Source organism: Triticum aestivum, chromosome 6B (genome assembly GCF_018294505.1).
Source record: "Triticum aestivum cultivar Chinese Spring chromosome 6B, IWGSC CS RefSeq v2.1, whole genome shotgun sequence".
Classification (NCBI taxonomy): Eukaryota; Viridiplantae; Streptophyta; class Magnoliopsida; order Poales; family Poaceae; genus Triticum; species Triticum aestivum.
In genome coordinates this window covers 245073011-245083554 of record NC_057810.1, presented here as the reverse complement: position 1 = coordinate 245083554, position 10544 = coordinate 245073011, and positions in this window count along the sequence as shown.

The window sequence follows — 10544 nt, the reverse complement described above, 5'->3', positions numbered from 1 at the left end:
AATTATGGCTGACCCCAACTTTGATTTTTTGGCCGTGGTAGCTCCCGTCCCAGAGGAGCTCTGTGGCGCCCTCGGGAAGGCGGTGGAGGATCACGTGGACGCGCTGCACGCTCAGTTCGCTCACGATAGCAGTGACAGCCAAGACGGAGCCGTGGAAGATGGAGGCGGTGTCGACAGCGGCAATGGCGGCCAGTCTCCTTAAGTCGTTCCCTCATTAAATTGCTAATAGTCAATCATGGCCCCCGGGGGCATAGAGACAATGACTTTGCTTGAACGTTTCAGTGCTAAAATGAATGCTTGTGCTTCCTGAAAAAGCCCCTTCTTGAGGCTTGCTCTTTCTTTCTGCTCGTTCTTGTGCCCTACACCGCCAGGGTCCAGCCACTCAGCGGGGCCTGGCCTTCGCTTGGATGTCAAGCCGTGGCGCCTGGACAAGGTCAGGAGGTGAGGCGCACCGGGAGCTAGTGAGGGCCTCTCAGGGCACAACGCCCTGGGGGCTCCCCCCCCCCTTGGCGTACAAGCGGCTCGCGTGAAGGAGAACTCCAGCACTCGCGCGGTCACCCGGGGAGGGGGCTCGAGAGATGGTGAATGCAGCTCATAAAACACTCAGACTTGGCCTTGCAGAACGCAGAGTCCGACGAACCGCCGTCATGAGAGCAGCGCACGCTTGTTGGTATGCTCGCGAGCGGCTCACGAGGAAATAAGACACCAAGGGCCTTGGTGGGATGGCGTGCACGGGAGCAGGCCCGCGAGCCAAGGCCCAGTTAGCTGGGCCTTTCAACGGTGCTGGGGCTGACTCGAGCGCAGATGTCGTGCCTAGCCCCCACTCGCGAGGGGCTCAAGAGGAATGCCACGAGCACGCTCGGCGCAAGAGGTAGAAAGAAACACGCAAACACATCGAAACGAAAAACCAAAGCTTTATTGAAGCAAGGTTACGAAATTTGTTATACAGCAAAAAGAAACACGACTGTCGTGTCCGGCACGGATCAGCCCGAGGATAGTGCGACCCGAGGGGCGTTCTTTGCTTGTTGTTCCGCCAGAGCGAAGCGTAGGGCTTCCGCCGGGGTGTGGGTATGATCGCGGTTCGACCGTTCCACCAGCGCGGAGCATGGGGCTTCCACTTGGGCATGGGCATGACCGCGATTCGATCGATCCGCCAGCGCGGAGCATGGGCTTCCACTTGGGCGTGGGCATGACCGCGGTTCGATCGATCCGCCTACGCGGAGCATAGGGCTTCCACTTGGGCGTGGGTATGATCGCGGTTCTATCGATCCGCCTGCGCGAGCCTGGGGCTTCCACTTGGGCGTGGGCATGATCGTGGTTCGATCGATCAGTCAGCGCGGAGCATGGGGCTTCCACTTGGGCGTGGGCAGGAGCTCATGCGTGCCCGTGAGGTGGACGAAGTGAGAGTCTCTGGGGCGTATACAACCACCTTTTTGCTTGTATGCATGATGGTCATGGGAAAAACTCGCGGATGTGCTGGATGTTCCAGGCATTTGGCACAGGAACTCCGTCCTCCGTCTCCAGTCGGGCGGCGCCTAGCCTGGAGGCATGAGCAACCCTGAAAGGGCATTCCAACATGGGTGAGAGCTTCTGGAGCCCTTCTCTGGAGAGGATCCGCCGTAGGACGAGATCCCCGACCTCGAGGGTATGAGGGCGAATGTCACGGCTGTGGTAACGACCCAAAGCCTGCTGGTACCTCGCGGCGTGGAGGGCGGCCTGTTCGCGGGCCTCCTCAAGGAGCAGCAGGTCAGCATCCCGCGAGTCGTCCTGACGTGCTTCTTCAAACACCAGGACTCGCGGGGAGCCATGCTTAAGCTCCGAGGGAAGGACTGCCTCAGCCCCGTAGACGAGGAAGAAAGGGGTCTCACCAGTGGGCTTAGTTGTTGTCGTGCGGATGGACCACAGCACAGACTGCAGCTCATCTAGCCAGTCTCTGCCGCAGGCTTCAAGCTTCTTCTTGAAGCTCCTTGTCTTGAGGCCCTTGAGGACCTCCGCGTTGGCATGCTCGGCCTGGCTGTTGCTCCGTGGGTGCGCCACAGAGGCGTAGCAAATCCGCGTGCCGAGGTTGGCGCAGTAGGACTTGAAGAGGCCACTCGTGAACTGGGAGCCGTTGTCGGTGATGATGCGGTTGGGGACGCCGAACCGGCTCACGAGGCCCTTATGAACTTGACGGCCGAGCCCGTTGGGTTGGCGCGCACGGGCTCAACCCCCGCCCAGTTAGTGAACTTGTCGACAACGACGTAGAGGCAGCGGTAGCCGCCAGCCGAACGGGAAAAGGGCCCAGTATGTCCAGCCCCAGACCGCAAAGGGCAATAAAAGCGGAATTGTCTCGAGCCCCTGCGCGGGCTGATGGATCTGCTTGGCGTGGAATTGGCAGGCCTTGCAGGATTGAACCAGCTCAGCGGCATCGCGAAGCGCAGTGGGCCAATAGAAACCGCTTCGAAACACCTTACCGGCGAGGGTGCATGACCAGGAATGGTGCCCCCAGTCTCCTCCGTATATGTCGGCGAGCTCGCCCCCTTGCTCGTCTGAGATGCACCACAATGAGACACCATTGGGGCGCCTGCGGTATAGCTCATCATCTCGCAGGTAGTAGGCAGTGGCTTGCCGGGCGACGCGCTCTGCTTCAGAATTCTCCGTAGGAGGGTGCCGTGGAGCAGGTAATCCTTGAACTCCGCAGCCCAGCTGTCTACTTGGGGCTCCAATGCCAACAGCAGGCGAACTCCTGAAGCCGAATCGTAGTCTGGCGCGCCCGTGAGCGGCGCGGGAGGGTGCTCCTCGCGAAGCAGCGCCGTGCCAACGGTAGGCGGCACGGCTGACGGCTGGAAGAGCCATTCTTCGAAGACACTAGGGTTCTGGGGCTCTCGGCGAGATGCCTGCTTGGCGATGTAATCGGCCTCCTTGTTGACGCCGCGTGGGATGTGCTACAACTCCAAGCCGAGGAACCGCTTCTCGAGTTTGCGTACCTCCTCTAGGTAGGCCGCCATGTGCTCGTCCTTGGGCTTGTATTTTTTGTTGGAGAAGTTGACGAGAAGTTGAGTATCGCCCTTGATAGTGAGGCGCTTAACGCCCAGGGCTGAGGCGACCTTGAGGCCAGCTATGAGGCCCTCATACTCTGCGATGTTGTTGGAGGCTTTTTCACTGTGCCCAAAGCAAAGCTGGATAGCATAATAGAGCTTGTCGTTGGTTGGAGAAGTAAGCACAAACCCAGCCACCGCGCCCTGCCTGGAGAAGGCGTCCTCGAAGTACAAGACCCAGCCACTGGGCGCCACATCCCCAGGCATGAGCGATCTGCTTTCGCGAGGCTCTTCCTCGTATGGGTCCGTCCATTCTGCCACAAAGTCAGTGAGAGTCGCGCCTTTGATAACCCTAGTAGCACAGAACTCCAGCTGGAAGGCCTGCAACTCGGTGTTCCACTCAGCGACTTGGCCCGCCATGTTGGGGCTGGATAGGATCTGCTCAAGGGATATGCAGAAATGACCTTGATGGGGTGGCCTTGGAAGTAGTGGCACAACTTCCTGGAGGTGACGAGGAGCGCGAGGAGTAGCTTCTGCTGCATGGGGTAACGCTCGCGTGCATCCCTTTAGCACTGTGCTGATGAAGTACATGGGATGCTCGACGAGGTGCGATGTTGTGGTCGCAACTTGCTCCACGGGCGGCTCGCGAGGTCCTGGCAGCTCATGAGGCCCGCGAGGCTCGGAGGGCTCGCAAGGCCCGGAGGGCTCGCGGGGCTTGAAGGGCTTCTCCTTGGCGCCGATACGCTCCTCCCGTACCGCCACGAGTGCCGTGCTGGCCGTTTGGGGGGGGGGGCGCTAGATAAAGGAGCAACGGCTCGCGAGGGCGCAACGTGACCATGATGGGCGGGCTCGTGAGGTACTTCTTGAGGTCTTCAAAGGACGTGTCCGCCTCGGGAGTCCACTCAAAGGGGTGGGACCTCGTCATGAGCTTGAAGAATGGCAAGGCTCGTTCGCCGAACTTGGAGATGAAGCGCCCCAGGGAGGCCATACACTCCGCCAGCCGCTGCATTTCCTTGAGGGTCCAGGGAGGGCACATCTTCTCGATGGCTTTGATCTTTTCCAGATTGGCTTCGATTCCCCGGTGGGAGACGAGGAAGCCGAGTAGATTGCCGGAGGGGACTCCGAAGACGCGCTTGTCTAGGTTGAGCTTTAAGTTGACCTTGCGCAAGTTGGACAATGTTTCCTCCAGGTCCTCCATGAGTGTCTTGGCCTCGCGCGTTTTGACCACGATGTCGTCGACATAGGCCTTGGCTTTCCTTCCCAGCTAAGGCCCTAGAGTGATGCGCATGAGCTGCTGGAAGGTGGCGCTAGCGCTCCTTAGGCCGAAGGGCATGCAGACGTAGAAGAATACGCCGCAAGGGGAGATGAAGGCTGTCCTTTCCACGTCTTCTGCCGCCATCTTGGTCTGGTTATAGCCTGAGAAAGTATCCAAGAAACACAGTAGGTCGCACCCGGCGGTGGAGTCCACAATCTGGTCAATACACGGTAACGGGAAGGGGTCCTGTGGGCAAGCCTTGTTGAGGCTCGTGAAGTCGACGCACATACGCTTCTTGCCTCCTTTCTTAGGGACGACAACTAGGTTGGCGAACCACTCGGGGTGGCACACCTCTCGGATGACTCCGGCCTTCTGAAGCTTGTGCACTTCTTGAACATTGAATTCCTGCTTCTCTGGCGCTTGGCGCCGAGCCTTCTGCTTGATGGGGCGGCAGTGGTGCTCAATTACTTCCCTCAGGACCCCGGACAAATCAGACGCCTTCCAGGCAAACACATTTGAATTTGCCCTGAGGAAGGCGACGAGCGTGCCTTCCTGTGCTGGGGGAAGGCTGGCGCCAATGGTGAAGGTGGGGCCTGAGTCACTGCCATCGACCGTTACCCTCTTGGTTTCAGCGCGGTCTTGGGAGAACAACTGCTTCTTCATCGCCGGTGCGGCCTCAAGGGGTTCGACCTCTCCCTCGGTGGCCGGGTGCGCGGCCGCCGCGGTTTTGTACGCACTCCTGAGGGTGCGGATAGCGTCCTTCTCATCGCAGGCAACCGTGATGACGCCGCTGAAGCCAGGCATCTTGAGGACGTTGTACCCAGGGTTGGTCGCCACCATGGACTTGGCAAGCGCCGGTACCCCAGGATGGCGTTGTACGGCAGGCCGATGCACATGACGTCGAAGTCGATGAGCTCGGTGAGATAATTTTCGCGGGTGTCGAAGGTGACGGGAAGGCGCAGTTGCCCGAGAGGGGCGGTCAACCCACCCAACACCCCGGAGAAGGGTCTGGTCGGCATCAGCTGGTCGCGGGGCACTTGGAGCGTCTCAAAGGTCTCGATGGAGATCACATTGAGGCCGACACATCCATCGATGAGGGTCTTGGTGACAGCGACGTTGCTAATGGTGGGGGTGCACAACATGGAGAGCGCGCCCGCGGCGACCGCGGACTTGAGGTGGTCTTTCGAGTCGAAGGTGATGGCGTGCCGTAGCCACCCGAGGGACCGCGCAGCCTCAGGCCTTGGACGGGCGTCGTTCGCCTCGCGGGAGAGCTGCTTGAGGTGGCGGCCTGACGCTGGGCCTGGGTTACGCCGAGGATGCATGCTATCACGTGGGGCTCCTGGTAACCCCTGACGCCCTCATCGAGATGGCCGAAGTTGGCGACGAACTGGTCGCAGAGCTCACCCCACGAAGAAACCAAAGCCTTGGGGAGGTCCCTGAGCCAGGAGCATGGGCCGTCCTCGAGGGCCATGGTTAGCCAGTTCGCCATGGCCCTGTCATCACCGCCCGCCGCCAAGATGCTCAGCGCGTGACATTGAAGGAACTCCGTTGTAGCGAGGGTGCCGTCGTAGCGCAGGGGTAGCTCCGGTTTGAACCTCGGGGGCCAGGCCACCTGACATAGCTCACGGGTGAATGCTCACGCTGCCCATGAGAGTGCCGCCCGCGCTGGAGGCACGGCTCCGGCAGGTGCCGCTCTGCAGCCCCTGCCTGGCGAGGGATGGAGAAGCTATGGCGGGGCAGCCGCCTGCCTGCTCGGAGGGGTGCAAGGAGGAGTCCTGCCGCACACGGGCGGTCGGGTCGGTGGCGGCAGTAGGTGTGGCCTCGGCTGGGTGGCGGCGGCTGCCGCGGCTGGCAGGCTCCGTCTGGGCGACGCGAGCGGCCCGACGCTCGGCGGGCTTCAGCCATGGAGCCGGCGAAGCGGACGTCGGAGCGGAGCGAAAGAACGGCGGCGCACCCCTACCTGACCTGCCAAATGTCGGAAAACGGGCTCCGGGGACACAAAGGTTCGAACACTAGGGTGCGCTTGTTCTATGCTCTACTCTTCCTCGAGACTACCACGGTGATGTAACGGCGAGAGCATGCGAGCGCGGGCTGGCCGGCGAGACAACAATTACCCAGGTTCGGGCCACCTTGTGGTGTAAAACCCTACTCCTGCTTGGTGGTTGGATTGCACTGGTTTGAGGGCTCGAGTACAAGGGTTGGAGATCAGGGTCGTCCTCTCTCCTACAATGGCACCTTGCCCTCCTTTTATACACGCCTTGGTCTTCTTCCCCCCCCCCCCCAAACATTGGCGGGAAGGGTTGCCGCACAACGGCAATTTTGAAAGGGGACAAGGGCACTGTCTATCTTGACAAAAGGTGGTCTTCGCTTGCAAAGCCTCCGTCCATGACTCTCCGGTGGGCTCGGTGGTGACCTTCGCCCTGCACGCCCGCCGTCTTGATCTTCTTGCATCGATCGGGAAACCTTTGGGGATTGCTTTGGGAACCGACGCGCCTGCGCTGCTCCCTTAGCACAAAAGAGGCAATCCTCCTCATCCGCGCCTGTTGGCGTCTGTCGCCGCGCGCATCATCCATGTGATGGGGCTTAGGACCGCGCAATCGAGCCTGGTGACACTTGTCTTGAGCACCTCGGGAGGACGCCTCGGGAAGCCACCTCGCGAGAGGGCCTCGTGAGGCGCTTGGTGGAGCCGCTTAGTCTGCCGACGACGCCCGCCTCCTGAGGGGGGTAGATCTCGCGGGGCCTGGTCCTGGCGGAAGCCCCCACCAGCGACGCCTAATGATGGTCCACCTGCTGGGCCTTGGGTATGCGCCGCGTCCTAGGCCGAAGGCAGACGGTCCTAGGTACCCACGGGCCCGACAGCAACTTCGAAAACCTTGAATACTACTCCCTCCGTCCCATAATGTAAGATATTTTTTGACACTACGCTAGTGTCAAAAAACGTCTTACATTATGGGACGGAGGGAGTAATTTTTATATAGATCCGATTTTGTGATTATTACAGGGAAGACCATGGAAGTCATTTCTTCTCGAAACTTTACATATGAGTATAACATGATCATATTAGTTACAGAAAAGTTTCGGAAATGTTTGACTTTTTTATATTTAGAAAAAAAATCAATTAGGGTGCGCCTAGACCCAGGTTCATTTGGGTATCTTTGGTCCCAATCTGCATTAGCAGTAAACACTACGTATGACTATGCGACTTACTTCCACTAAAAAAAAGACTGAGACTTACTACAAATTGCCCATTAGTCCTTTCCTCTTCATGACTCTCATTTTCCATTGTCCATGGTCTACATACCCCACGTTCCTCTCGAGGACCAAGTTTTCTTAGGAAAGCTTCACAAATTATAGCTCATCTCAAGTGGTATGCCTTGTGGTGCTCTATAACCTCAGATCACGCTAGTGTAACTAATTAACCCCTTCTTCCGTCCCCTGTTTCAGTAAGAACACGTCCAAGGAGATCCTTGATTCGGCGGACAAGCAGCAGGTAAGAATCGTTTGATCTGCTGCATGTATACTTTCACATAATTCAGCTCACATGCGATCGATACTCAACTTTATTTGTGCCTGCGTATTCATGTATTCACAGCAGGAGCGGGTGGAAGTGGGCAATAAGACGCTGCTGGTCTATGAACATCTCGTCCCAGGGACGGGTTCCCTTCCATCTCTACGTGGTGGTGGGAACAACTTGAACTACGCCTGTTTCCACGACTCAAAGAGCGAGGTCAGAGGACACTGTGTTGTCGCGCGAAGGGGTGAGAAAACCGCTAGAGCAGTCGTCAACTTCCTCAACAGATGCAACCATCCCAACCTTCTGTTGCCTGGCGGAGTCTGGGAGGTCTACAAGGACAAAAACAAGTACTCGTCATGCATCGCCTTCCAACTGGTTGATGGCACACTCAGCGAGCTTCCTAAAGCCGAGCTGTTCAACATCGTGCAGCAGGCAGGTGTGAAAAAAACGCACTTGGAGGGATTCTCACACAATGGCCTCAAAGTTTGGAGGTGCAGCATAACGTTTAGTTACACATCTATGAACTGCTCATCTTTTACAGTGTATATTTGTTTGATTGACAAGTTGTCTTGCCCATCCTTTTCAGTGATCTGGTGAATGCGGTGCAGCATGTGAATGAGAAGTATGCGGAGGACCCACCACACCCGCTGAAACTCGACCGGCACAGCATCCTCTATCGGAGCATTCCAACAGGAGAGTATCATGTGCTGATTGGAGACTTCGATGTGAACAAAGACGCATACAGCACGTTGAAACTGTCAAAAGGCAAGTGCTCTTTTTCTTCCGAAGCTCTTTTATCACCCAGGTTTACAAGTTTACCCCACAACTGAATAAAAATAAGGTTTACACATCAATAGTTTTATTATCAAGTCCTAACCCGATCACCTTTACTACCTTTTTAAAGAACATCAATTGTCAATTATGTAGTAATGCATGTATTAACTAGTAGAAAATGTACCAGATTGGGGATTATTTTGTGACACTAATTTAATTTGTGAATGTAGATGCTGGACTGGAGGCCATAAGGCGGGCAAACTGGACAGGCCTGGGTCTCTACCTGGAAAATCTCGTTGGGGAAGATATTGCAAGTCCAGAGATTCTTCAGCTAATTGTTGTTCTTAAAAGCCCATCCGTGACGTAAGTTACTTCAAATAATCTTCAAAAAAATATTTACCATACTAGTTCAAATTAATGGTAAAAGACATATGAGCTCTCGGCTCCCTACATATAATAATTGCGGAAGTTCAACATTTAACTCTTATCTCGGTCGTGCACACTACTTTGCAAGCATTTTCTATTACTATACTGAAACTAAAAATGTATTTAATCACATGGCAAGTCCGCAAACCAGAGGATCAATTTACTGCAAGCATTTTCTATTATACTGAAACTAAAAATGTACTTAATCACATGGCAAGCCCGCAAACCAGAGGATCAATTTACTACAAGTGATATGTACCTTAACAAATTTCGGTATGTTCTTGCTTTGCATGAATGGTGCATGTCAATGACTCTGTTTTAGACGTGCAGGTTCGATGACATAATGTGGGAGCCAGCATTGTGGGATGCAAAGACAAGGATGAGCTTTATCAGACGAGTGGCTGCATGCATTGACTGGGAGAGCTTAGGAGGTAGAGCAAGAAGGCTAGAGCTCAAGAAGCTTCCCGCTCTTCGACTGCAAGGATGCATCGACAAACTAGGACTGCAAATTGATGAGTCAACATTGATAGACTCCGTGACCTTCCTACGGAACAAAGTGGCTGCACACTATAACGAAACATACAGTGTGTATCCTGGCCAAAAGGTAAGATTAACCTGTCATCAGTACTGATACGTGGAATCTAGTATTCTGATTGTTTTGCAAATTAACTGAATTATTAGTTGTTTCATTTATTCTTAAATAATACAAAATAAAAAAGTTGGCATCTACAATATTATTAACCTATTTTCTTGTAAAATTGTGTTGTTCCCACTGCATAATCAGCTAGGACAATGTTTAGTCATCTTACAGACTATATCATACATCAGCTCTTTTGAAGAAAAAAGTAAATCAAATACAATACATCTGTTCAAAATTAGGATCTTAATCCCGAGAATAAATAAAGAAGAGACTACTCACCTTTGTTGCATAATTCATACTGTGCCTAGTTTTTCTGTGCAAGTATCATTTTGATGAAATTAAGTTGCTGTGGTTTAATTGTTATAGGAGGATATCGGCTTAGAGAGAGAAACAATAGGAAGGTTCCTTCTGAAAGAAAAGCCTGACTACATGATGAAGCTCATCAAACACATACGTCTACTTGGGTGGATACCCAAATCCCCAATCGCTCCTCGAAGTATGTTTCGCAGCAGCACCATATAATTTATATCTAACTGAAACGGCTCAAATTTGCGTGTGTTACTGACCATGGTAAATGTTTATGCCCTTATTATGCAGCAACGGCGACTGCATCAAGACAGGGGCCTGCGTCAAGCTAGTCAAGGCCAGTACTTGTCACCATTCACCAGTCCGTGCTCGCCCTCTTCGTGCTGCAGCAGTCTCCTAGATAAGCCTTACATTAACATTGATAGTTCCAGAGAATTAAAACATTTTTGTAGGAAGGTCTAAAGTTCATGGGGGTGCATGTACCTCTAAAGTGAACCTGTAGCATTTTTTGATTAACAAGACTCTCCATCCATGCGTTCAGCTCGTGACTGGTATTTCTCCCTGGAACTTCTAAATTTTGTTATATATGGGCAGATCGAAGGTCAGAACGCT